Source organism: Camelus dromedarius, unplaced genomic scaffold, assembly GCF_036321535.1.
Source record: "Camelus dromedarius isolate mCamDro1 unplaced genomic scaffold, mCamDro1.pat HAP1_SCAFFOLD_114, whole genome shotgun sequence".
NCBI classification, from domain to species: Eukaryota; Metazoa; Chordata; class Mammalia; order Artiodactyla; family Camelidae; genus Camelus; species Camelus dromedarius.
In genome coordinates this window covers 3,623,311-3,650,196 of record NW_026989787.1, presented here as the reverse complement: position 1 = coordinate 3,650,196, position 26,886 = coordinate 3,623,311, and the positions used below count along the sequence as shown (strand labels likewise).

The 26,886-nt window shown below is 45.4% G+C and overlaps 1 long non-coding RNA gene across 1 annotated transcript; it reads left to right on the top strand.

The window, feature by feature from the left end:
- On the top strand, nt 1-26,501 carry LOC135320724 (uncharacterized). The gene is made up of 4 exons (XR_010379993.1): nt 1-265; nt 7,690-7,842; nt 8,592-8,699; nt 25,950-26,501. It is a non-coding gene; the product is annotated as an uncharacterized LOC135320724 (long non-coding RNA).
- The last annotated feature ends 385 nt before the right edge of the window (nt 26,502-26,886 follow it).

The following is a 26,886-nucleotide window of genomic DNA, read 5'->3' as shown; positions in this document are numbered from 1 at the left end:
GGCACCAGCCCAATCAGGCTCCACGGAGGTCAGGCCTAGTTGCTGGAATCCTGGGAGCAGAGAAGTTCTATTTCAGTTGGGAGTTGAGGGGTGGTGATGTCAGCCTGTGGCAGTTGGTGACTATCTTGCTCTCGTAAAGGCAGAGCCATGTGAAGATGACACCAGTGGCAGAGCCCAGAGGTGGGGAAAGATGACTTCTGCTGATGTCACTGAGCACCAGGTACAGCTCTGCCTGAAGCTATCTCCTTGTGGATGTCTCAGTTAGGTAAGTCATTCTCTCCTGCCCTGTTTGCTTCTTTAAGCCACTTTGGTTTTCTGTCACTGGTTTTAAGAAAAAGTTTGACTATTCCTTCAAGCTGGCTAAATGGAGACCCTGGAACTGCAACAGTGTGGTGACAGGCAACAATGTGGCTAATAGACTCCAGAGGCCTCTGTTCAAACAGGGGATTGTAAATGACAAGGGAGAGTACACATGGCCTCAGTGAACAGACTTGCTAGTGGTAGCTCGCAGTTCCTGGATATTAGAGTGCATGCACTCAGCCAAGTCTCAGCCCTGCTCTCACACCTGCTAACCCATACATCTCCTCTCCCACCTGCCTGGCCTAGGGGCCTGGACACCCCCAGGCACCTGAAACAGCCCAGGGCTTTGTGTTGTAATTTACACAGGCTGCCCCTACTTCTGAGGGTGAGGGTGACTGGGTTCCAGTTTACATAGAAAACAGACTAGACGGTCTCACTAGTGAGCTGTGGGGGTGGGACCCCAATCTACCATCTGACCTATGACTTCAGAGTGGACAGCCTACCCACCCTCAGCCAGGATGCTTGCTAAGCCTAGGGGCTCAGGAGTCCTGCTCCCTCCAGCACCCCTCCTGGAGGTGAGAGTGGGGGGGCTCTGCCCTATACAACATTCACCCCTGCAGGGGCACATGTGTGACCTCACAGTCTGTCATCCCTTCCTTATGACCTGGACCTCCTTGGCAGGGCATGAGAGGTGCCTTGATGTGTGAGAACTGCAGTTCATGGGTGCACATGTGGGCAGGTGCACCATGACTGAGAGGACAGCACCCCAATTTAAGCCCCCTCCATGCTCAGATGATTACATTCTGGAATTGAGGGGTTCCCAGGGGTCAGGTGGCCAATTCTGGCCTTAGGGGCAAATTCTTATCACCCAGGAGGCTAATTTTTAAATTAAATTAGACATTTACAGTTCAATAGTCAAGCCCCTTTCTCAGCAGCCTTGTAGCCTCTCAGCTTTTACCTCTCGCTGTGACCATGTTCTTAGCTTCAAATTGAGTGCCATTATGGACATGAACATGTCCCTGTCATGTGTCACCTTCAGAGTAAGGGGCCACCCGAAACTCCCCTCCCTTCCCCTTGTCGATACCTCCACACAGGGAGTAGGGCCCTTTCGATGCAGTTGTGCAAATGTGTGAGCTAAGGGTTTAGAATGACCAGGCTAGGAGGGGTCTGCCCCACATGGCAGGGCAGGTGGGCTGGCAGGGGTTGATGGTTCACTTGTAAAACTCAGCTGGTGTCAGGCAGCGACAACAGACTGGCAGCCAAGGGCTCAGCTGGTGCAGAGTAAGCGGATTAAATGTGTTCACCCCGACGCCTCGGGGATGGCAGCCCTGGAGTAAGACTACAAGTGAGGAAGGTGGAGGGTCCCCAGTGCCTGGACCTCCACCTTGTAAAAATCAGGACTGAGATGTGGCTTTGAAATCAGAACACTGGAGTTCAAAGCTTCCCCCACCACTTGGTCAATAATTCAAAGCAAATGAGCCTCAGTTTTCTCATGTGTAAAATCGGAACATTGAAGCCTCTCCCTCTGAGGGTGTGGAGGGAAGTAAATGCGGTGACAGCAGAGCACAGGAGCTGTCTGGTCTGAGCCTGCACACAGGCAGGCCATTGTTGCTGACATGACCACCGTCTTCCAGGGCAGGGTCTGCACACTCTCCCTGTGAAGGTCCAGACAGTAAACATTCTAGGCTTTGAGGGACCTACAGTCCCTGTCACAACTACCACCCTCTGCTGTTGGGGGGCAAAGGCAGCTCCTGCAGTAGGTAGTCCAGGCTCGCACCCCCGCTTCCTGGGATAAGTATTCCTGAGATACAATTGTCACATAACTTTGTTGGCTTTAGGTGTGCAGCATAATGACTTGTTACATGTGCATATTGTGAAATGATCACTGCATTAAGTTTACTTGACGTCTGTCATCACCCATAGTCACACACTATTTTCCTTGTGATCAGAAATTTTAAGAGGTACTCTCTTAACATCTATCAAATGCACAGTGCAGTGTTGTTAACTACAGTCACCTTGCAGTACATTATGTCCCCAGGACTTGTTTATCTTCTAACTGGAAGTTTGTACATTTTGATTATCTTCCCGTATTTCAATCACCCCCTGACTCACCTCTGGCAACCACCAACCTGATCTCTGTTTCTATGGGTTTCGGTTTATTTTATAGATTCCACATATAAATGAGATCATAGGTATTTGTCTTTCTCTGTCTTATTTATTTCACTTAGCATAATACCCTGAAGGTCCATCCAAGTTGTCACAAATGGCAGGATTTCATTTTTTTAATGTCTGAATAAGATTCCATTATATATACATATATATGCGTCACGTTTTCTGTATCCATTCATCTGTTGATGGACACTTAGGTTGTTTACATATCTTGGTTATTGTAAATAATGATACAGTGAACGTGAGGGTGCAGTTGTCTCATTGACATAGTGATTTCATTTCCTTTGGATATATTCCCAGCAGTGGATTTGCTGGATCATATGGAAGTTCTAATTTTAAATTTTGGGGGAGTCTTCTTACTCTTTTCCAGAGTGATGGCACCAATTTACATTCCCACCAACATTGCAGAAGTTTCCCTTTTCTTCACACCACCACCATCACTTGTTATCTCTTGTATTTTGATGACACCCACCCTGACAGGTGTGAGGGGATATCTCATTGTAGTTTTGATTTGCATTTCCCTGATGGTGAGTGATGTTGAGCACCTTTTCATGTACCTGTTAGACATCTGTGTGCCTTCTTTGGAAAAATGTCTATTCAGTTCCTCTGCCCACTTTTTAAATCAGATTGCTTGTTTTTTTGCTGTTGAATTGTAAGAGTTATTTATATGTTTTGGGTGTTAACCCCTTATCAGATACATAGTATGAAAGTACTTTCTCCCCTTCTGTCTGTTACCCTAACCTCTGCTTTCTGGATGACAGGGGTCCAGGCACTTGGGAATCTCTGCTTCTCACATGTTTCCAATGGTGGGTGGGTGAGGGCTGTGTTGTGATAAAACTGTGCACAACCGTGGGTCACTACCCCTTCTTTTAGAAGGTGGGCTCTGAAGAGTGCAGTGTGGGCAGGGATGTTTCCCTGAAGTCATCATTTGGATGGTCATGTGCCCTGGAACTCACATCTTCTAGCCCGGATGTGATGGGGGAATTTGCAAAGGGAGGACCTTGCAGCTAAGAGACTGACCAGGTGTTCTTGTGTCTTGTTGGAAGCACCTGGAAAAAAAGTTGTGTGGAACAGGGACTCCTCCAGGTCACAAGGCTCAGTTCAGGCTTCTGGGATGCAGAGACCTGCTCTGAGCCACTGTCACTGAGGAGGGAAGGGCCTCAGGCAGGAGGGAGGGGTTGCTGGATTTCACTTGCCCTGTTTGTCAAGTATCAGCTCTGGTGATGTGTGGCACATGGGCTTAGCTTTGGGCATGTAAGAGGAGAGGTTCCTGGGGAAGGGCTGGCTTTTTCCTCTGATTGAGGTCCTACTGTGTGCCAAGCACAGCAGTCTTCTGAGTCAGAGCTGGAAAGCCAGACACAGAGAGGTCAGGGAGTTTCCAGGTCACACAACATTAGGGGCATCATTAGGGTCTGATGCAGACCTGACGCCCAGCCTACATTCTCTCTCCTTTCCCAGGACCATCATGATCCCACATGTCAGCATCACCCAGAGAGGCCCAGGTATGGGCACTGGGACCTTTCCTGCCTAACATGCCAGGAGCCTTAAGAGGGAGGACAAGACACTTCCTGAGTCCATGATGCCCAGAGGCTGCTCTCAGCGAGAGGCCCAGCACACACTATTGGATGAATCCTAGCTCTGTCCTGAGTCACTCTATCCTCCCTGCCTCAGTTCTTCTGCCCACATGGGGCTGGAAACAGCAGCCACTTCACAAGGGTCTAAGGAACCTCCAGGATCCTGGAAGCAGCACCCTCACACAGGGAGCACGGTGGGGTCAGCCTCCATTTTCTCCTTAAGTTTTCCTCACCTCTTTGCTGGATGAGGAGCCCTAGCGGGGCCCTGGCTTGTCCCAATTCTCACCCCAGATCAGGGTCCAGCAGGGGGTGGTGTCCAGGCTGGACTCTGTCCTCTGCCCCTTCTGGGCACCCTCATTCCCCACACCTTGGCTGCCTGGACACTGTCTTCCAGGGGCCACTCTGTGCCTCCCACACCTACCTAGCATCCACCCACCCTGGGTTACTCCATCGCCCTCTGGCCCTTGGACACACACCTACTCCGTGTTGAGTGGAAATGAGGTGACGGACATGCTGGGCCTCCTGGACAGTCTGGGGGAGCCCGAAATCCCCATCCTGCCCACCGCCCCAAGAGCCCAAGTTGGGGAGAGGGTGTGCCTCCATTCATACTCTGATTTGCTCAGATTCTCAGCACCTACTTTGCTGGGTGGATATGGGGCAGAGGGATGATGTAAAAGCAGGAGACCTGGACAGCAGAGCATGAGAAGGGGGCTAGCCCAGGCTGGTCTCATAACCCCCTTAGCCTTGGCTTTCTCATCTTTAAAGTGGGACAGACTATTTTGAGGTGAGCAGTATCCTGACCCATAGCCAGGCACTGTCCTACATGCATAAGAGATCACTGACTCCTCATGAAAATCTGTGGGGCAGGGACAGGCGTTATCACCCATTTCTGCAGAAGTAACTGAGGCACAGAGAGAACAGGGGAGGTGACCACTCCAGATTACAGAGCCCAGGCCATCTGGTTCCAGTGTCCAGGCTCATGGTCAGTGCCCACTCTGGGTTTCCTTCCTCCCTTCACCCTCCACTGGGACCCATGGCTGCAGCCTCATCTCAGTGTGATTGTTCATGGGGAGCAGGATGGGGGCTCTGAGGGCCCGTTTCTCCGAGCACTGCTTTCCCAGAAGGCTCAAGGGGTTGACTGTATTCACTACTGGACACCCAGGCCTGGGCCCAGGCCAGCCACACTGCAAGGCCTGAATCAATGATTGTTGAGTGAATACCTGAACCTCTGCATATACATGCATGTTGCTCCCATTTCCTCATCTCCACAGCTGGCTACCCGGCCAACACCTTATGTCATCAGGCCTCTGCCAGGGACAGTCAAGGGGACCAGAGCTGCTCATCTGGGGACAGGGAGCCTCAGGGGCCCTGTGTCTGTCCCAAGCATCTCCTGGGCCAATTCACAGGGAAGCCCAGGCAGCTTCCAGGAACAGCAATCAGGTCCCAATCCCAGTGGTGTAGAGTAGGTCTTGAGGGGTGTTTCCTGAGACTGACTTTGTGTATGAAGGGGTCCTGGGGGTCAGGCTGCTTTCAACCTCCATTCCAGGCCCACACCCCTGCTGGCAGCATTGAGCTAGTAATAAAGGACACAGGCCGTGGGGCCAAGGCTATAGCAGGGCTCTGCTCCCTCTCTGTGGTTCAGTGTCCTCATCTGTAACAGAGAACTAGTAACAGGGCCAAGGGAGGGCTCACTGAGACCCTCCTCTGTAGCTTTGGTTGGACACTGCCCTCTCTCTGCTCAGTGCCCTTCTCTGTAATAGAGAACTAATAACATTTTTCTTAGCCCCTTTTGGCCCCGTTTTTCTGAGTCTCTTTCCACATTGGGCCCAGTGCTTTCACAGAGATCACAGACTTGGGAGGTAATCAGAGTGTGGTCTCAGCCCTAGTGGTCCCAACTGAGGCCAGAGGAACTTCAGGAGGGGTGGGAATCCAGAAGTGCTTCATGGAGGAGGTGAGATCTGAGCTGTGTCCCCAAGGATGAGCTGTCATCCAGCTGAGGCCTGGCACTGAGCAGGACCCATGTACATGGTGAATGAGGGTGTGAATGAATGAATGGGCACCCCTCTAACAGAGAGTGAGGGGGGAAGTCCCCCAGGCCAAAGCAGGAAACACAGGGCACCCTGGGGGAGCAGAGGGCGGGGCTGCAGTGTGATGCCTGCCTCACCCTTTATGGGTGTCTTGCCCACACTTTAGCCTGTGTTCTGGTGGATTGGGAGCCCTTGCCTCTCCTCTGCTCCAGGATCCTGCTCTTCATTCCCAGCAACACCCACCTGTGTCACCTCAGTGTCCCCTAGTGGACCGGGACCTGTCTTGTGGGAGATTGTGAAGAGGGATTTGGTGTGCAGCCCAAGACTGAAGTGGGAGGGAGAGGATAATAGGGACCTCCAGAGGGGATCATGGGCTGGGGGAAATCGGAGGGGTGGGGAAGGCAGAGACTCAGGGCTGAAGGATCCTGCTAGTGGTGGCTCCTTCACAAGGGGCTTCACAGGGAGGAAGCATTCATGGGGTAAAGGCAGAGCTCAGTTTGGGGCTCACTGACATGGAACAGCTCATCACAGAGACGTCCAGAGGAGCTGGATATAGGGAACAAAGGTGCCACTGATATCAGGGTCAGAGCCTGAGACCCAGATGAGGTGGGGTGGTGGTGCAGGGGAAGGGGCTTGAGGATGTCAAGATGTTCATTCATTGGGGTCCTCAGGGTGGGGACCTTCATGTTCATTTCACAGCCACCTGGTGCCTGACAGAGCTAGGCTTAGGGAGGTCACTGAGTAGACACGTGCTGACAACCTAGATTCTCCTGTTTTCACATAAAGTCCCTGGTGTGAAGCCAGGTGGCACTCTTTAGAGTCATACACCCTCACCCCTGGGCTCTCTGTGTGCCTAGAGCCCAGTGGCACCTTACCTCCCACTCCCCACTGCAGGACCCTTTGCACACCTGCATTTCCACAAGCTATAAAACATCTTCTCTTGCTGTGTGTTTACCCTATGAAAACTCATTGCCCCAGGAAGAGAGGCCTCACATCCTGCCCTTATTAAAGTGGTAAAGCCTGTTGTTCAGAGAAGCCCCTGACAGATCTCACAACCAACCAGGTACCTGTGCATGAATTGATCATGCAGCCCCCTCCTCCTTGTGTGAACAGCACCCCCCCCAATAACAGACCCCACACACTCAACCTTGGCGCTCGTGTAGGCACCTCTTGCCTGTGTGGCCTGATGTTTCCTATAGCAGTGTCCCTATTAAACTTTCCTAGACCCTTCTCAGACGCTGGTAATTCTTTACCAACCCAAGTAACTAGCCCGCCATTGTGCCCACAACACCTGAAACAATTGGCTAAATTATGCAGATTGATGATGCAGTTTAATTTGCTTTAAAGGTGAAATCAAGGTTTACAAATAAAAGCAACATACGTACTCAAGGCAGGACTAAGAACTCACACGGATAACTAAGACCCTCCACGCGCATCCCACTGTGGCCTCAGGGCCTTTGCGCTGGCTGCTCTTTCAGCCAGGATCTCTCTCCGCCTGCTTCTTGAACACCTCCAGGAATCTGCTCAAATGTCCTCCCTGACCTTATTTTTCTCCATGGAACATATCACCTCCGGACATTGTGTATATTATACTTAATTTTCTCTGTGTCCCCCACCAGGCTGTCTGCTGCATGAGAATGGAGACCTGCCTGCTTCACTCCCTGCTGTGCCCGGTATATGGAACCCGCCCAACACACAGTAGGACCTCAGCGAATGTGTGACGGGTGTGTGATCACTGTAGGCCACAGACAAAGGTCTTCCCAGCAGTGATGGTAAGAGTCATTCATTCTCTACTTACTGAGCCCTACTGTGCACTGGATACTGACCTGGGTGGGAGGCATGCAGTGGATGAGACACAGTGAGCACACACAGCATGTTAGGAGGGACACGTGCTCTGGAGAGCACACAGGGCTGGGGGAGTGAAGGAGTGGAGGAGAAGAGGGTCAGGTGGAGACATTGGTGGCAGAAGAGACAGAGAGGTGGGGCCCAGGTCGTGCAGGGCTTGATGGCTCCTGTGAGGGCTTTTCCTCAGGGCAGTGGAACCATGGCTGGGCGTGGAGCAGGGGCCCGGTTCCTGAATGCTATGCAGGAGATGGAGCAGGTGTCTGCTTTGGAGATGTGCGTGGAGGAGGCTGTCCCTGTAGACTGTGCAGGCAAGGAAGGCTCCTCTGAGGGGGTGACATCTGAGCTGAGCCCTTATATGGACCATGTTTACACCTTCTGTAGACTGGATGCTTTCGTCTGCCCTGCAGGCCTATGCAGGACACACCCTGTTCTCAGTCACCTGGACTTGGCCTCCTGCCTCCCTTGTGGGCCCTCCCACCCCAGAAGGAGTCCTTCTAGATCGAACGCACTACCCCCTCCACTGGACTTGGACTCACACTGAGCCACTGTCCACCTGCCCAACTCACCCAGAGTCAAGTCCAGACACTTGGGGGAGCCCCTCCACCCCAGAGCCCATGAACTTACTCAAATGGCCAGTCCTCAGCCTGCTCACATGCCTCACCCTCCCCTCCTGCAGAAACCCTGTGACAGATCCTGTCCACAGCACCCTGCTCCTCCGATCCTGACCCCAGGCTTTCCCATGGGGTGTGACCCCGCATGGGGTGCAGTCCCCTCCTCCAGTCTGGTGAGTAGAAACTACCTTTTCTTTTTTCTTTTGTTAATATATTTATTTTTTAATTTTTATTTTATTGAGTTATAGTCAGTTTGCATTGTTGTGTCAATTTCCAGCATAGAGCATAATTTTGTCAATTGTGTTTACTCTTTCAAGAAACCATCTCTTGGCTTGATTTTTTCAAATGTTTCTAATATCTCTATTTTATTTATTTCCTCCCTTATCTTTATTATTTCCTTCCTTCTGCTTACTTTTGTTATTTTTTGCTCTTCTTTTTCTAATTCTTTTAGGTGGTAATTTTGATTGTTTATTGCAGTTTTTCCTCTTTTTTGAGGTAGACCTGATTCTCTCGCTATAAACTTCCCTCTAAGCACTGCCTTTTCTGGATCCCATAGGTTCTGTGTGGTTGTGTTTTCATCATCATTTGTCTCACTGTGTTTTTTTATTTCTTATTTGATTTCATCATCCACCCTTTTTTTTTTAAAGTAGTATGTTGTTTAATCTCCATGCTGTCATTTATTTCTCCTTTATTTTTCTGTAGTTAATTTCTAGTTTTATGGTATTCTGTTCAGAAAAAGTTGCTTCAAATATTTTCTATCTTCTTCAAATTGTTAATGCTTCTTTTGTGCCAAAGTATATGATCTATCCTAGAAAATGTGGTACGTGCGCTTGGGAAGAATGTATATTCTATTTTAGGGAAATATAATGTTCTGAAAATATTAACCAAGACAAATTGTTCTATTTTATCATTTAATTTCTATGTTGTCTTATTAATTTTATGTATGGAAGATCTGTCCAGTGATGTTAGTGGATAGTTAAAGTCTTCTACCATGACTGTATTCCGATCAAATTTTCCCTTTTTATCTGTTATGTATTTAGGTGCTCCTATGTTGGGTTCATATATGTTAATGAGTGTAATATCTTCATCTATGACTCCTTTAATCATTATAAAATGTCCTTCTTAATCTTTCTTTATAATCTTTGTTTTAAAGTCTATTTTATTTGAAATCACTGTTGATATTCCTGCTTTCTTGTCATTTCCATTTTTGTGGAATATCTTTTTCAATCCTCTCACTTTCAATCTATGTGTGTCCTTCTCCCTAACGTGGGTCTCTTATATACAGTGTATTGTAGATACTTGCTTTATTATCCACTCTGCACTCTATATTCTTTGATTAAAGCATTTAGTCCATTGACATTTGTAATAATTATTGATAGATATGTGTTTATTATATTTTGAATTTTGTTTTGCAGTTGATTTTGTATTTCCTCTTTGTTCCTTTCATTTTCTTTTTGTGGTTTGATAATTTTCCTTTTTATTATCTTGGTGTCTTCTTAGTTTTGTGACTCTATTGTAACTTTTTGGCTTGTGGTTACCCTACTTTGTACGTATATTAACCCATTACTATATCTGTTTGTTTTAAACAGATAGTAATATAAGCTCAAACTCATCCTACCAAGAACAAAAGAGAGAGAGAGAGAGAGAGAGAAACCTGTAAATTTTCTTGTTCCCCTCCCCCACCCTTAATGATTTAAATGTCCTCTTTTATGATTTCATGTTTATTCTGTTGTAATTCATTGTAGCAATCACCTTTCCAATCATGGTTTTCTCCTTTTTGTAGCATCCTGCTTCTTTTCTGTTTAGAGTAGGTCTTTCAATATTTCCTTTAGCATAGGTTTAGTGTTGCTAAATTCTTTTAGTTTTTGCTTGTCTGTGAAGTTCTTTATCTCTCCTTCTATTCTAAAGGATAGCCTTGCTGGATAAAGTATCGTAGGCTGCATCATTTTTTCATTCAGGACTTTGAATATTCCTTGCCCCTCCCTTCTGGCCTGTACTGTTTGTGTAGAGAAATCAGCTGAAAATCTTATGGGGGTTCCCTTGTATCTCATTCTTTGTTTTTCTCTTGCTGCCTTTAGAATCATTTCCTATTCTCAACCCTGGTCATCCTAATTGTAATATGTCTTGGTGTGGGTCTGTTTGGGACCTCCTTGTTTGGGACGCTCTGTGCTTCCTGTACTTGGATATCTGATTCCTTCTTTAGGTTTAGGAAGTTTTCAGTCATGATTTCTTCAAATACCTTTTCAATCCCCTTTGTTCTTTCTTCTCCTTCTGGGACCCCCATTATGAGTAGGTTGGCATGCTTTATGTTATTCCATAGGTCCCTTATATTGCTTTCATTGGTTTTTATTTGTTTTCTCTCAGCTGTTCTGTTGTCCTGTCTTCTAAGTCACATATTCATTCCTCTCAATTATCTAGCCTACATTTTACAGCCTTTAGCTCAACTCTCATCTCAGCAAATGAGTTTTCCAATTTTCACTGGCTCCTCTTTAGAGTTTCAATTTCGTTTTTTGACATATTCTCTGTCTCTATAGACAATCTCTTTTAGTTTCTTCAGTACTTTGATCACTCCTTTCTTGAAATCATCTAGTAGACTATCAATGTCTATTTCATTTATTGTTCTTTCAGGGGATTTATCTTGTTCTTTTAATTGAGAGAGGTGGCTCTGCTTCTTCATCTTGCTTATATCTCTCTGGCACTATGGCTTATGGAGTATCAGTTATCTACTGTCGTCCTTTAGGAGTTTATTTATTTATATAAAGTGGATGCAGAAATAAAACTAAGCACAAAGAAATTAGTTTTAAAAGCAGTATAATCAATAACAGAAGAACATATTGAAACAAGATAACAATTGAGTTGGGATGAATTTTTAAAACATTAAAGGAAGAAAAATATTTGAGAACAGAGTATAATCATAACAGAAGAACAAAACAAAGATAAAAATGAAATTGGACAAATTGAAAGATAATAATATTAGTATTTTAAAAGAAAATTTTAAAAGGGATTAAAAATAGAAATATAAAAATTATTTAAGAAGTAACACTTAAAAAGTAAAAGAAAATGGAACAGAAAAAGAAGAGAGGATGTTCCCGTGGAGATTGTGTGCCCTTAATAATTTTATCAAGAGGTCTTTCTTAAATAAGTGTGGTTGCCAAGTCTTACTTCTGCGCCTTTTGTCTGTTATCCCTTTGGTTACGGATGTGGCCGTTAACCTGTTAACCAGAGCCTACCCTGACTATTGAATGGGGACTCCTATTTGTTTTGTGGTTGTCACAGCTCCTGCCCCTGCCTTGTTTCATGAACTCAGCTCATTGTTTCCAGAGACCCTCTGGTCACACCCTTGGTCTGTGCTGCTCCCAGTGCCTGTAGGTAGACATGTCACATCTCCTCCCAATGCTGCATCTTGGTGCTGCTCTCCTGCATGGTAGGTGGGCAGGGTGTGCCCCTTCCCAATGCCGTGTCCAGGTGCAGCAGTCCTGCACAGTAGTTGGGTTGGTTGCTCCCCTGTTCAGTGCTACTCCCCACTCCACATCTGTTCCACACTCTGTAGGTGGGCTTGAGGCAAATGGCCACACCAGCCCTAGTCCCTGCTCTTTGCCAGAACTCTGCTCCTTGTTCATTTGTCTTAGAGGTGCGAGTTCATAGACGCACCAGGACAGAACCTTCCTATATGTCTGGGGATGTAAACAAGTCTCAGTCCCACCTATGAGGCTGCAGAACTGCCAGGTACATATTCAGGTTTCAACCCTGCCTCTGCCTGGGTGGGTATGATGGCTGTGGCTGAGCCTCATCTCTCTTCTTCTGAGAAATCACCAGTTATGTTGCTGTGGGTCAGCAGAGACAAAGGACAAATCTCCCCTTCCCTCAGGCAAGCCAGCAGTGTTGCTTTGCTTTATTTTTTTTCTTATTTTATGGGGGGCCCAGGCTGTTCTGATCTGTATACAATCCAAGCAGTTGTCCACAGCACACTGTAGTCCCCCAGGGTTACCTCTGTACAGTCAACCAGAGTCTGCCTGGATCCAGCAGCCTGTCCCTTCCCATCCCTGATTCACTTCTAGGTTTGGGGGTTGTTGACACACTTTGTGCCCATATAACTTAATTCTGTCAGTCAAGGGCGGTTCTGTAAACATCTGAGCCTCAGAGGTTCCCTGTCCATCCTGCTGACCTCTCCGTTGGAAAGGGGGAGACCCAGTCAACCAGCACTATCCTTCCTTTGCTGCTCCCTCTTCAAAGGACCAACCCCAAGCCATTTTGCATTTTCTTCCTTCTTTTTTCCGTTTCTCCTACCAGATTGGTGGCACATTTCGTCTTTTGAAGATGGCAATGTTTTATCAAAGTTCAGCAGATGTTCTGAGTGGATGGGTGTGTCTGTGAATGTCAGTCTTGGTGTATTTATTGGAGAGGATAAAATACAAGTATCCTTCTACTCCACTATCTTGGCCTTTCTCCAAGAATATGCACTCTTAATAATTTTGTCATAAGGTTGTTTTTAATTATGGGTGGTTGCCAAGTCTTCCTTCCATGCCTTTTGCCTGTTATTCCCTTTGTTGGTGGTGTGGCTGGTGTTCTGGTGGCCTGAGTCTGCCCTGGCTATTGAGCAGGAGCTCCGTTTTTTCCTGTGGTTGTCACACTCCTGCCCATATCCTGCTGTGAAAACTCCACTTGCTGGTTCCAGAGGCCCTCCAGTCGTGCTCCTGGTCTGTGTCCCAGCATCAGTTTGTGGGTGGTCTGCACCCCCACCAGATGCCTGGTCCCAGCACCACACTTGTGCAAGGTAGTTGGCAGGTAGCTCCCCTGCCGCATTAGGTCCATGCTTCATAGGTGGACTCAGAGAAAACAGCTGCACTAGCCCTCATCCCTGCTCTGTTCCAGAACACTGCTTCTTGTCCATTTGTCTTAGAAAAGCCAATTCAGAGAGGCATCGGTGTGTAATGGTCCCCTCTGCTTGGGACTGTAAACAAATCTCAGTCCCACCTATGAGGTTGTGGAGCCCCTAGGTAGGGATTCGGCTTTTGACCCCTCCTTCACCTGGGAACCATGAACCAGAAAATATGGTGGCTATGGCTGAGCCTTGACTCTCTTCTCCCAAGAAGTCTCCAATAATGGCACTGTGGGTCTGTGGACACAAAGGCTACGGATCCCCTTCCCCCCAGGGCACAGCAGCAGTGTTGCTTTGCCTTTTTTTTTTTTTTTTGGATTTTATGGGGGACCCAGGCTGTTCTAATCTGTATACTCTCCCAGCCATGGCACACAGAACATTGCAGTCCCCCAAGGTTTCCTCTGTACAGTCAGCCCGAATCCTCTGCTCGACTCAGACAGCCTGTCCCATCCCACCTCTGCTGGTTCACGTCTAGGGCTGGGGATCATTGGGACTCTTTGTGCCCAATTAACTTAGTTCTGTCAGTCAAAGGCTATTCTGTACAGATCCGAGCCACAGATGTTCCCTCTCCATCTTGCTGAACTCGCCATTGGAGTTGGGTAGACCCAGTGTATTAATGCTATTACTCCTTTGCAGCTCCCTCCTCATTGGAATGGTCCTGAACTATTTTCCTTTTTCTTCTTTTCTCCTACCAGATTTGTGGAAAATTTTATCTTTTGAAGAAGGCAATATTCTGTCAAAGTTCAGCAGGTGTTCTGGGTGGTGGGTGTGTCTGTGGATGTCACTCTTGGTGAATTTGTGGGAGAGGGTGAGCTCTGAGCATCTTTTTTACTCCACCATCTTTCCTCCTCCTTCACTTTTTCTTTTGATTGGAACACTTAGTCCATTGACATTTATAGTAGTTATTTTATAGATGTGGTTTTATTGCCATTTTGAAATTTGTTTTCCAGTTGATTTGGTATTTCTTATTTGTTTCTTTCTTTTAATTTTTTTTTTCATTTTTGTCATATGATAAATTTCTTTTCTATAAGCTTGGTTTCTTTTTGGGTTTTATGACTCTTTATATACTTCTGATTTATGGTTATCTTGTCTTTCAAGTACGGTAACCCCTTACTTCATCTGTTTGGTTTTAGTTGATAGTCATGTAGGCTCAAGTGCATCCTAAAAAGAAAGAAGACAAAAAGAAAGAAGAAAAAAAAAAAAGGGAACAAAATCTATATTCTCTTGCTCTCCTCTTTCACCTTTTATGATTTTGCTATTCTCTCTTTCTTTCTTGCTTTCTTTATTGACTTACTGACTTATTTATATCTTCATGTTTTCCCTTGCAATTCACTGTATTTATTGCATTTCCAATTATGGTTTCCTAATTTCTATAGCTTCCTGTTTATGTTTTATTTAGATTAGAACTTTCAATTTTTTTTTAGCATAAATTTAGTACTGCTGAATTCTTTTAGTTTTGCTTGTCTGTGAAATTCTTTCTCTCTCTTTCTGTTCTAAAGGAGAGTCTTTCTAGATAGAATATCCTAGTTTGCAGCCTTTTCTCATTCAGGACTTTGAATATATCTTGCCACTCCCTTCTGGCCAGAAGTTTTTATGTAGAGAAATCTGCTGAATGCTTATGGGGCTCCCTTGTAACTAACATTTTGTTTTTCTCTCACTGCCTTTAGAATATTTTCTTTATCTTTAACTTTAACCATTTCAATTATAATATATCTTGGTGTAGGTCTGTTTGGTTTCTTCTTGTTTGGGACCATCTGTGCCTCCTGTACTTGGATAATTCTTTCCTTCTTAAGGTTTGGAAAGTTTTCAGTCATGATTTCTTTAACTATATTTTCAATCCCCTTTTCTCTTTCTTCTCCTTCTGGGACCCACTATTATGCATAGGCTGGTGCACTTTATATTATCTTGCTTTAATTGGTTTTTATTGGCTTTTATGTCTGCTGTATTGGGTTATTTCTTTTATCTTGTCTCCTAAGTCATTTATTCATTCCTCTGCATTATCTAGTCTGTTTTTGATTGCCTGTAGTTGAATTTTCTATTTTTAACTAGCTCTTCTTTATAGTTTAAATTTTCTTTTCAAAGTTTTCTGTCTCTATTGATAGTCTCTTTTAGTTCTTTCAGTGTGTTGATCATTCCCTTTTTGAAGTCTAGTAGACTATCAATCTATTTTACTGTTTGTTCTTTCAGGGGATTTCTCTTGTTCTTTTAATTGAAAGTGGTTCCTCGGCTTCTTTATTTACTCATATTTCTCTGGCTCTATGTATTTCTTCTAGACCCGTTTCTGAGCTGTGGTGTGTAGTAGGCAGGGTGGGAGCACTTCAGTTGTGAAGAAAAATAGGCAGGAGATTTCCACTGGGGAGTTCCCTCTGTGGTGTTGTCTGTCACTTGTTATGCAGACTTACAAAGTACTATTTGTTGATGTTGGCTTTATCCCTGCTTTAGCTATGGGAATGTCAGCCACCTACTCTGGTGCCCCTCAGGTTCTGAGCCCCAGGAAACATCAGTGCAGATCCAGCAGTGTCAGTCACTTGGACCTGCCTTAGCAAGTGTGTAGTCACACACATGAATTTGTGGTCCACTACAGGTTCAGCTCAAACCCCAATCCTGCATCCACATATGGAACCATACACCACCCTGTTGTAAATACCCTCACTGGCCACCCTTCTTGAGTCAGAACTGCACTCACTGCCTGTAAGTCCCAGAGGTGTGGATCCACAAAGTGACCAGAGAGAGCAAATCCACCCTCTCTGCCTGGGGCTGTAAACAAATCTCAGTCCTGCCTGTGAAGTTGCAATGGCACAGGATATAGATTCAACATTCAGCTCTGCCTTTGTGCAGCAGTGTTGGCTATGACCAAGCCCCATTTCTCTTCTCATGAGAACACACCAACAATGGAGCCAAGTGGAGAAAGTGACTTTGGCACAGCCATGCATCATTCCTCCCCCATTATACCAACATTGGTGCTTTTTTATGAGAGTTTCAGTCTGTTCTGTTCCACACACACACACACACACACAGCCAGAGCTCACACTGCCCTCTAGTTTCCTGATGCTGCCTCTCTGCAGTGTGACCCAGCCCTCTGCCTGGGCTCTTCACTGAATCCAGTAGCCAGTCCTGGCTCATCCCTGCTAGTTCATGTCTAGGGCTGGTCATCACAGGGACCCTCTGTGTCAGTATTCCCCAGTTCTGCCTGCCATGCAGTTGCCACTGTGTCCTCCAAACCTTGGAAGCTCTGCTTCTTTCCTAGCTGATCTCCCAGCTAGAGAGGTTGTGTCCCAGTGTGAGGGTGCCTTTCTTCCCATGCTACTTTTTCCCTGCAGGATCAGTCCTGCACTGAATTTGTCTTTCTTCTTTTTATTCCTTACCATATCTTGTGAGAATCTTCCTGTATTTCAAAATGAGAGACACTGTGCCAGAGTTCAGGAGGTTTCTGTGCAATTCAATGTTTTTGTAGATGTAATTCTTTGTGTATTTGTGGGAGAGGTCAAGCTGTGTGTCTGTCTACTCTGTCACTTTGACTCCTTCAAATTTTAAAATAGGGCTAGGTCTTTCTTAATTACTCTCAACAAGCTGTTGTAGTTTCCAGCGTACATGTCTTGTAATTTTTCCTTGCCTCTATTGGATGCTGATTCAGAACATACACAACCTTCTAGAGAAACCTGTCCCACCCTGCCATTTGCTGCCAACTAGCTGGCCTGTGTCTGAGTCACCAAAAGGTTTTGTTCTTTATCTGATTCTTAATTCTTTAGAATTTATCATTTTACTCTCATAAATGCTGATTGTACTTGTAACAAATACTTTAAAATAAAAATAATAAACTTTATGCTGTGGATTCAATATGAATGAATCTCAAGTAACATATGCTTTAAATACCTTAGAATTAGTAAAGCAATATAGATACATTATGAACACTTGAAATGTTGCCTAAAGGAAAAGTGCAGAGATTTGCAAATCCCACCCCCAGAAGTGACCGTCATGAATGGCTTGGTGAACATCTCTCAGTCTCTATCTCTCTTATTCTCTCTGCCTCTGTCTCTCACACACCACAAGATTCATTTACATCTATGATGATTTGACACATATGTGGTCATAGATGGCATCTGGGATGTAGATGATGGATTAACAAGCATCCAAACTGAGGGCTTCCTTGACATCAGGTAAAGACCTAGCAGTCATTTTTCCAGCTGCACAACAATCATTCCTCCATGTGAACCAGAACTGATGAATCCCACCCCCTCTCCATGAACATTAGTGTTGCTTCCAATCTCCTACTAGTTAAACCAGAACTGTGATGAACATCCTTGAAAAGACATCTTTGAAAAATTGTGCAAGAATTTTAGTATGATCAACAATAAGCATCAGCACTACTCGGAAAGGGGTGAACTTGTGGAACTGTAAATTATCCTGCATACTGTTCTCCCAGAGAGGAGTGTCTGCTCACTCTTCCCTCCAGGGGATCTACTGTGGCCTCTGCCTCCTCATGTTGTCACTAGAGCTGGTTGTCACCAGGCTAAAGTCCTGCCAGTGTGATGGTGACCAATGCTGTCTCCAAAGTGTGTACATCTGTGTGCATCCTCACTTGAGAGGTCAAGCACCTCTAATATACACTGGCCACCTGCATTTCCTCTTGTTGGAATTGCATGTGTTTGTTCTGTTTCTGTTTAGAACATAGTGTTTCAAGAAGTTTTTGGACCACAGGGATGTGAAACCTTTCTCTGACTTTAGGTTATGAAAAATGATTTTTCCAGGTTGTGGTTTGACTTTCATGGCTTTTGAATATTATTATTTTTTATTTTTTAGGTTATGTTTTGCCACAGGAAGAGCTAAGCATCTCCCTTCTGGCTCTGGTATCACACATAGAATAGCAGTGCCTATCTCGAGATTATGCACATAGTTACTAAAAATTTTCATTTTGTACATCTCATGTTTAATCCACCTGGGTTTCCCTTTCAAATAACCAAAATACTACTTCAAGTTAAAAAAAAAAAAACACCAGTCCCTTGTTAAAATATGAGAGCGGACACAAACAGCCACCTTTTGTATGATTTCATTGATAGGGAACATCCAGGGTAGGGAAAGACACACAGAGAGAAAGAGGATTAGGGCTTGTCAGGGGCTAGGGGAGGGAGAAAAGAGAATGTGTGCTTTGGATACAGGGTTTTATTATGAGGAAAGAAACAGTCTGAAACTAGACAGTGATGATGGTTACACAGCATTGTGAATGCACTTAATCCTCCTGAATTGCACAATTTAAAATGGAAAAACATCTAAATTTTATTATTGTAAACTTAAAACATAAAAATAGGTGATACTCTAAATGACATGAAAGAAAACAAGGAAATTACAGAAAAAAAAAAAAAAGATTCCAGGAGAAGGGAAGTAAAGTTCGGGTCTGGGAGTGGGTTGATTCTGAGAATTAGATGACAGTGTTGGTGTTTGCAGAGGCATCTCAGCCCGTAGTGGTGGTGATGCCTGAATTGGCTCTGGGTCTCATAGAAGTGTGTGTGTAGGTGCAGGAGGAGCTACAAGATCAGGCTCAGGGTCTCCCTGCAGGACTGGTAATGTAACCTGGCTCTAGGTCTCCTGTAGGGCTAGTCTTACAGTCTCCCTGCAGAGCTGGTGGGATGTGACACGGTTCTGTGTTTTTTGCAGGTGCAGGTTCGGGTTCCCCTGCAGGGTTGGTAGAATGGGACCCAGTCCTGTGTCTCCTGCAGGATCCAGCTCAGGATCTCATGCAATACCAGGCTCAGGGTCTCCTTGTAAGGCTTGTGGAATGAGACCCCATCCTTTTTCTCCTGCAGCAGCAGATTCATGGTGTCCCTGCAAGGTTTTGCAATTTCACCCTACTCTGTATCACCTGCAGGAGCAGGCTCAGACTGTCCCTGCTGGGTTGTTGGAATATGACCCATCTCTGATTCTCTTGCAGAAGCAGGCTCAGGGTCCCTCTACAGGGCTAGTCAATTTTGTTCCAGTCCTAGGTCCCTTGCAGGTGCAGGATTGGGGTCTTCTTTCAGGGTTGGTGAAATGTGACTCAGCTGTTGGTCTCCTGCAGAAACAGGCAGAGTTTCTCCCTGCAAGCCTTGTGGAATGAGACCCAGTGCTGGGTCTCCTACAGGAGCATGCTCGGGGTCTCTAGGCAGGGCTAGTGGAATTGGACCTGGCTAATGGTCTCCCTGCAGTGCTGTTGGAATTGGTCCAATTCTTGGGTGTCTTGAAGGTGCAGGCTCTAAGTCTCCCTGCATTGCTGGTGAAATGTGACCCAGTTGTGGTTCTCCTGAAGGAACAGTCTCAGGGTTTCCCTGCAGGGCTGGTGGATGGGACATAGTCCTGGGTCTCCTGGAGGAGCAGGCTCTGGGTCATTCTAGAGCTGTTGCAATATGACCAATCTCAGGTTCTCCTGTAGGAGTAGGCTCGGGGCCTTCCTGCAGGGCTAGTGGAATTGGACATGGCTCATGGTCTCCGTGCAGTGCCATTGGAATTGGTCCAAATCTTGAATCTTTTGAAGGTGTAGGTTCTAAATTTCCCTGCATTGCTCATGGAATGTGACCTGGCTCTGGTTCTTCTGCAGGAGCAGGCTGATAAATTACCTGTAGGGCTGGTGGAATGTGACATGGCTCTTAGTCTCCTGCCAGAGCTGATTCAGGGTCTTTCCACAGGGCTGGTAGAATTGGTCCCAGGCCTGGGTCTCCTGCATGTGAAGGCTCAGGTATCCCTGCAGGGCTTGTGGAATGTGACTAGGTTTCTGTTTCCTGCAGGGGCAGGTTCAGAGTCTCCTTGCAGTGTTGCTGGAATGGCACATGGCTCTGAGTTTCCTGTAACAGCAGTCTTATGTTCTTCCTACAGGGCTAGTGGAATATGACTCAGACCTTGGTCACTTGCAGGAGCAGGCTAGTTTTCTCCCTGCTGGGATGGTGGAATCAGACCCTGTCCTGGGTCTTCTGCAGAAGCAGGCTCCAGGTCTTCCTGCAGGGCTGTTGGAACATGACCCCATCACTGGTTCTGCTTCAGAAGTAGGCACAGGGTCTCCTTGCAAGGATAGTGTAATTGGACCCAGCTCAGGGGTCACTACAGGGCTGATGGAATGTGACCTGGCTCTGTGGTTCCTGCAAGTGTAGGTTCTGTGTCTCCCTTCAGGGTTGGTTTAATGGGACCCATTCCTGGGTCTCCTGTAGAAGTAGGCTCAGAGTCTCCCTGCAGGGCTGGTGGAATGTGACCCATCTCTGGGTCACCTGCCAGAACAGATTTGGACACTACCTTCAGGCTGGAGGAATTGGGCCTGTTCTTGCATTTCCTGCAGGAACAGGCCTTGGGTCTTCCTGGAAGAATACTGTAATATGACCCATCTCTGGTTCTCTTGCAGGAGAGGCTCATGGTCTCCCTAGAAGGTTAGCAGAATTTGTCCCATTCCTTGGTCCAAGGCTCAGGGTATCCCTGCAAGGTTGGTGGAATGGGACCTAGTCCTGTGTCTCCTGCAGCAGCAGGTTCTGTTCTCTTTGCAGGGCTGGTGGAATGTGACCCCACTCTGTAGTATTTTTTGCAGATGCAGGCTTAGGGACCTCACCAGAACTGATGGCTCTTAGTCTCCTATGGGAGCAGGTGAGGGATTCCCTGCAGAGCTGGTGGAATTCATCCCAGTCTTCAGTCTCTTGCAATTGCAGACTCAGTGTCTCCCTGCAGGGTTTGTGGAATATGACTTGGCTGTGGGTATCCTGCAGGAGCAAGCTCAGTGTTTCCGTGCAGGGTTGGTGGAATGAGATCTAGTTCTGGCTCTCCTACAAGAGGAAGCTGGGATTCTCCCTGGAAAGGCTGATGGAATTGGACTGGGATGTCTGTCTCCTGCAGGAGCAAGCCTAGGGATTACCTGCAGAGCTGGTAGAATGTCACACAACTCTTGTTCTTCTGCAGGAGCTGGCTCATGTTCTCTTTGAAGGGCTTGGTCTCCCCCAGGAGCAGGTTTGTAGTCTCACTACAGGGCTGGTGTTATGTGACCCACTCTGTTTTCTGCAGATGCAGTCTCCGTGTTTGACTGCAGGTTTGGTGGAATGGGACGAAGTCCTGGGTTTCCTGGAGTAGCAGGCTTACAGTCTCCCTTCTGGGATATTGGAATGTGACCCAGTCATGTGTTTCCTGCTGAAGTGGCCTCAGGATATCCCTGCAGGGCTGTTGGAATTGTACCTCGCTCTGTATCACCTGCAGGATCAGGTTTGTGCTCTCCCAGCAAGGCTGGTGGATTTGGACCTATTCCTGGGTCTCCTGCAGGAGCAGGTTTTCAGTCTTCCTGCAGGGCTTCTGGAATATGACATATCTCTTATTTTCCTGCAGGATCAGGCTTGTGGGTCACCCAGCAAGGCTAGTGGAATTGGACCCACTTCAAGGTCTTAGTGCAGAGTTGATGGAATGGGACCCAGTCCTGGGTCTCCTGCAGGAATTGGCTCAGAGTCTCCCTGCAGGACTATTGAAATTGGACCCATTCCTGAGTCTCCTGCAGGAGGAGGCCCTGCATCTTCCTGGAGGGATTGTGGAATATGACAGAGATCTGGTTCTCCTGCAGGAATAGGCTCAAGGTCTCCCTACAAGGCTAGTGGAATTGGACACATTCCTGGGTCCATTGCAAGTGAAGGCTTGGGGTTCTTCCTACACAGCTGGTGGAATGTGATTTGGCTCTGAGTCTCCTGCAGGAGTAGGCTCAGGGCCTCCTTGAAAGATTGGTGAAATGGGACACAGTGCTGTGTCTCCTGCAGTAGCAGGCTCAGGTTCTCCCTACAGTGTTGGTAAAATTGGACCTGGCTCCAATTCAACTGCAGTAGCAGACTGAAGGTATACCTGCATGGCTGGTTTAGTGTGAAGGAACAGCAAGTCTTAATACATTGGCCCACTCCTGGTAAAAGTATAAACAGGGCTTGGTGCATGGTCTCTTGTATTGTCTGAAAAAGCCCCTTGAGATGTGTTGATTATGATGACCTCTTCCAAGAACTTGAACACTTATAGAATCTCTGCCAACTCATCTTGTTTAGACTGAAGGAATCTGCCTTTCATCAGTTCTTGGAATAGAGATCAACACAAAATGAAAGAGGGAAGAAAAAATTACCAATCTATCTATTAAGAAATCAGCTGAAGACATTAGAAAGTTCTCTTGCAATGCACTTGTTTCTATTTTGGTGCATTTAGAATCATTTCTTTATTATCAACTTTGGCCATTTAAATTAGAATATATATTGTTGTAGGCCTACTGGGGTTCATTATGCTTGGACCCTCTGTGCTTCCTGTGTTGAGATAGTTGGTTCTATCTTTGGTTTAAGAAAATTTCAGTCTGATTTCTTCAAATATCTTTTCAAACCATTTGCCTTTCTTCTTTTCCATGTGGGTTCCCTATGAGTCATAGACTGGTATGTTTTCTCTTATCCCAGGTTTCAGTTGCATTGCTTGCATTGGTTTTCACTTGCTTTTCTATGTCGTGTTCTGACTGAGTGATTGTGGTTATCCTGCTTTCGAAGTCACTTATTTGTTCCTCTGCATTATCTAGTCCGATTTGGACTGTCTTTAGCTTAGCTATTCTCACCGTTGAGTTTTCTGATTCTATTTGGCTCATCTAAAGTGTTTCTCTTTCCATTTATACTAGCCTGCATTTGTATTCATAGACTCAAGATTTCCTTCAGTGTTTTTATGTCCTCCCTTTTCAAGTCATGTTCTAGTAAATTTTGGTGGTCTAATACATTGCATGTTCTTTCAGGAGACTCCTGTCTTTTGAAAATTTGGAATGGTTCTTTTAATTTTATTATATCTCTCTATTGCTATGGGTTAAGGATTATCAGTTATCTATTATAGACTTGAACAGCTTTTGTAAGTGAAATCATTTCTGTGCACATTTAGTATTAATGCTGTGAGGATTGTTTTTGGTATGTAATGATGCCATGCATTCCTTCTGTGTCTGTTGCCTGTTATATCTATGATTGCTAGTGTGGTTTTTGTTGTGGTGAATACAACCTATTCTAGTAAAGTTAGCAGAGTGTCATTTTGGTTAAATGCTTATCATAGCTCTGACAGTGCTGGGACTAGTAATTTTTGCTGGAATACAGGCTTCCAAATGGTTTCTGGGCTGCCGGCTGGATATGTGGATAGGGAATGGTTCCAATACACTCTCATGAAAGTGCATTCGTCCTTACTATTGCCACGGAAAAGTCAAAATTTTATAATGGGTTCCCTCAGGTTCTCTGCAAACAAAAACAAAAGTGGAAACAAATCTAACGATGTCACACATTAGAACCTGTTGAAGCGTGCAGTGCCACAGTTGGGTCCTTAGTGTAGTACTGGGTCAGCACCACAACTATTGTTGCATTAGCATGTGGTAGTCAAGTCTGATGGAAAGGCTTCAAATTCACATATTGTTCAGCAGATCTCTGCTCCAAGAACTCTTGCAATAAGGCATTGGAACTCAAAGGCAAGCATGGGGCATTTCAAAAACCTCTGCTTTGGACAATAAGAAATTTCAATCCTGCCTATGAAAGTTGCAGATCCTTGGGCTATAGAATCTGATTTCAACAATAAATTTCCCTGGATTCTAGAAACTAGATGAAGATGGCTCTGAATGAGACCCATTTCTCCTTTATGGAGAAAATGAGCAATTATACCGTGGATGTGGAAAGACTGTGACTAAGGCCCTGGGTTACTAAGCTAATCCACAACACATATGCCAGCAGATTTAATATTAAGAGAGGACCCAGGCAGATCTGTTCTCTAGATAGTACCAACCACAGCCCAAAACAATCTGCAAACCCCTGGGAATAAATTTGTGACATCAGACACAGCCCTAACACACAGATTCCACAGGCACTCCTAGCTCAAAATTAACAGGTGGAGTATTGGTCTGGGAATGAATTGCAGAGAAATTTTGTGATTATTGCTTTCAGATATGTCAACCAAACGTCCACTATGCACTCTTTTAACCCTCAGCACATTGTCTTCCATCTCAAATGACCTGTCCACTTTAGAGTGTGCATTCCAGTAAAACACAGTTTCCCATTTACTGCTCCCTCACCAAAGGTCAGGTCCTGCACTGATTTCCATTCTCTAATTTGCCTTCTACTCTTTCCAGGTTATGTGAGAATTTTCTGACTTTTGAAGTAAGAGATGTTTGGGCATTTTTCAGCAGGGTTCCTGAGCCAAGGGCTGGGAGAGTGTATGTTTATCTTGCTGTATACATGGGAGAGAGTGAGCGAAGTTTGCACTGGTTCTCTGCCAGTTTGGCATGGATAAATTAACACAATTTAGTCATAACTCACAGACACTTGATTCTTGTTTAGCTATTTTTCTGTATATCAGTTGTGGGAGGATGTGTCCGAAAACTCCAGGTCTGACAATGTGTTCATACCTCATTGCAGACTTTCAAATAATAAACAGAATTAAATTACATACATGGGAAATGTATCAAAATAAATACAGTTTTAGAAACATACTATATCTAACTATAAGACAGAGTTGCCAAATTTAGGTACCAGCTTGAAATATCCAAATAAGAAAAATGCACAGAAAATATAAATTAGCTGCCAAAAGTCATGAAGGAGGCAGGTCAACAGTTTTTTCTTGGTGCCTCCAGCACTAACAGAAACAATGAAATAATTCTTAGAACCATTAACAACCACAACCCTAGGTTTCCATTGTGCATGTGGTGCCCTTTCCTAATAATGACACATACTGGTCAATGTTGGCGATTCAAGGGGAAAAATTATTATTTAGGAAACCACAAAGAAACCCAAACAATGTATTTTTACATAGGCTTGGTTTCAATAGCACTTAGAGATATTATAGATATGAGAACACTGCCGCAGCTTTGCTAGGCTATTGACAATCATGTGCTCTTCTATCAAAGATGAGAATGTTTAATCGACTAATTATGTTGAGAAAAGCAATTTAACCCAAAAAATACAGCAATCACATTATATCCTGCTCCTGGGACTTGACAAAAGGGAAAAGACGGTCCACAAAAGAAGTGTCACTACATATCTATCCCAACAATTACACTTCATTTCAATAACTGAATTATAATAGTTACAAATACTGTTTTGAAAAAATGAGGATAAATAAATATCCAAATTCAGGCAAAAAATTCACTCACTTACAAAACTCCCTTCACACCAAAGTAGACATAAGCCCAGCATTTGCTGAATCTAGGGGAAGATCATCATATCAAGGTGTGAGCGAAGAATTCAATACCAATCTGTTTTAGTCGAGAGTAGTTGACAATGGAGGAGTTCACTGTTGTGCACAGAATGTGAAGGAGGAGGAACTCTGATACAAGGAGGGGCTTGCTCAGCTCCTACTGGCTTCATTGCAACTCAAGTGCTGATTCTTTGATATCGATACATGAGGGGAGGGGAGGGAAGAGCAAGTGCTTGGTACCAAGGGCCAACCCTGGGAAAAGGCTTACCTGTGCTTCGTGCTTGGTCGTCTGAGTGGTTTATAAATGCCCCTTGGGACGTGTGGATTCTCACGACCTCTTCCAAGAACATGAGCGCTTTTATCATCTCTGCCATCTCTTCTCTTTTAGACGTCAGTAATCTTGGACCCGTTCTTGGAGCAGAGAATTGAGTACCTTCCTAAAGTGTACGTTGACACTCCATATGTTTCTGCCAGTATCAGCGAGGTTCAATATGTCTCATGAATGTCTTTTGAGCCTGGTATTCTCAACAGAAGTCTCCATGCCAGTATTCTCCATTGTAGCAGAACAACTCTCATCAATGTGTTCGCATCTCACCTCAATTTGTGCAGCCAGCTTTTCTGCCAACTTCCTTCATGTCTCCTATAAAGTCAAATTCTAAAGGACAGGGCAAGTCTGAAAGTACCTCGGAGCCTCACCTGTAAGCTGATGACAGGCAGATCTTCCACTATCTGCCCTTTCAGATTCTGGAAACTGACCCGTGAACTCAGGCCATTGCGCAGCACGAGTATCTCGAACTTACACAGATTCCAGAAAAAGAGACTTAAGCCAAGCTCCATAGAGGGCGGTACCGCCTTCATGACACTGATCCACCCACAGAATTCTGCCCAGTTAACTTGGATCCACCAGCCACAACAATCCTGGCAGAACACACCAAGATTCCACCTGGAATCCAACTGGTAACTGCCATCCCCAATGGTTGCTGCATCTTGTCAGTGTTGGGGGAGGGGCTGCATCAGACGAGAGGTTCCAAAGGTAAATGTGATTCTCTCCATTAGCGTCCCATGATCAGTTTTTTCTTCCCTCTATCCTTTTGTACAGATCTGTATACACAGTACAAACGGAGGGAATTCTGTCCATGTTAAGTTTATGGTTTCACACGTCTTTAAACTTTCTAACTGTTAACATTACACAAAGACCCACTATAAGAATCTTTTGTTTGTGTAATATCCATTCACCCACAATGCATATCCGTCTGTTGCTTTTCTGCTGAAATACACACTCTCTCAGAACATGGATCCATTTGTTTCATGGGGGCTGAAATTCC